This window comes from Balaenoptera musculus, chromosome 3 (assembly GCF_009873245.2).
Source record: "Balaenoptera musculus isolate JJ_BM4_2016_0621 chromosome 3, mBalMus1.pri.v3, whole genome shotgun sequence".
Lineage (NCBI taxonomy): Eukaryota > Metazoa > Chordata > Mammalia > Artiodactyla > Balaenopteridae > Balaenoptera > Balaenoptera musculus.
The window spans coordinates 130,306,552-130,308,144 of record NC_045787.1 but is presented as its reverse complement, the minus strand read 5'-3'; the positions used below and the strand labels follow the sequence as shown (position 1 = coordinate 130,308,144).

Below are 1,593 nucleotides of genomic sequence, written 5' to 3'. Positions count from 1 at the left end.
GACATTAAGAGACCCTAAGAGTGAAAACCATAAAAAAGAATTGATAATGCTATAATTTAGAAGTTTGTCACCAAAAAAAGATACTATAAACAAAAGATAATGTACAAATGAGAAACCATTAGCATTGGACATAACTGAAAAAGGACTAGTCTCCTGAATATATAAAGAGCTCCTTTAACTCAAAAAGAAAATGAAAACAGAAAAAAAAAAATGGACAAAGTATGAAGAAGCAATTCATTGACCAAGAAACCCAAATGGAAAATAGATGAATAAAAAGATGCTCATCCCAGACGTCCTTTATCTCCTACTTTCTCTGGAATTGTATTTTCTAATAAATGATGTTTAGAAAAACAAACAAACAAAAAAAGATGCTCAGCCACACTGGAAATTAGGAAGATGTAAATTAAAACAACAATGAGATAGCACCAAATTGACAAAAAAAAAGTCTGACACTACCAAGTACAAATAATGTTGCAGAGCTATGGGAACTGTCACATACTGCTGCTAAGAGTTTAAATTGGTACAATGACTTTGGACAACTACTGACAATATCTAGTAAAGTTTTTAAAAGCTCATATCCTATAAGTCAGCAACTTTCCCCTAAATCTGTGTTTCTCAACAAGGAGAGGAGTAGTTCACCTATCCAGGGGGTATTTGGCAATGTCTGGAGACATTTTTAGTTGTCACATCTGGGGTTGCAAAGGCAAGGGAGGAGGGAGGGGATACTACTGCAATATAGTCCACAGAGGCTAGAGATACTGTTAAACTTCCTACAAAGCACAGATTATCCTTATGCCCAAAGAATTATCTGGTTCAAAATTTCAGCAGTGCTGAGGTTGGGAATGATGGCCCCCAAAAGACTTGTCAACCTGCAATCTGTGAATGTGACTTTATTTGGGAAAAGGGTCTTTGCATGTGAAGTTAAGGATCTCAAAATGAGATCTTGGATTATCTAGATGGATCCAAAATCCAATGACAAGTGTCCTTATAAGAAGACAAGGCACAGGTCTCTTGGGCCCTATGTGGGGAGTGGGAGGTAATCCGTGGTAATCCACGACTGGGTGATATCTGGGGACCCCGGGCCTGGATGGAAGGTTCCAGCCATGCTCTCCACGCCTCGTTGCCATGCCTCACAAAATTGAGGAAGTCAAGGGTTTTCTGCTCACAGCCGGGCGAAAGGACGCCAAGTCGATCAAAATAAAGAAAAATAAGGATAATATGAAGTTTAAAGTTTGATGCAGCAGATACCTTTACACCTTGGTCATCACAGACAAAGAGAAGGCAGAGAAGCTGAAGCAATCCCTGCCCCCAGGTTTGGCAGTGAAGGAGCTGAAATGAATCACGCACACTGACTTGAACTGTATTAAAATTTTTAAAATTCTCAAAAACAAAAAAAAGAAGAAGAAGAGGAGGCACAAACAGAAGAGGAGAGACACAGAGGAGATGGCCACGTAAAGACAGAGGCAGAGATTGGAGTAAGCAACCCCAGGCCGAGTGCCAACAGTCAACAGAAGATGGAACAGGCAAGAAACGAAATCTCCCCTAGAGCTTCTGGAGGAAGTGACTGACACCTTGATATGGGGCTTCTGCCCT

The 1,593-nt window shown here is 40.2% G+C and overlaps 1 pseudogene; it reads left to right on the top strand.

The window, feature by feature from the left end:
• The first annotated feature begins 1,125 nt into the window (after window positions 1-1,125).
• On the top strand, window positions 1,126-1,375 carry LOC118893291 (annotated as a pseudogene).
• The last annotated feature ends 218 nt before the right edge of the window (window positions 1,376-1,593 follow it).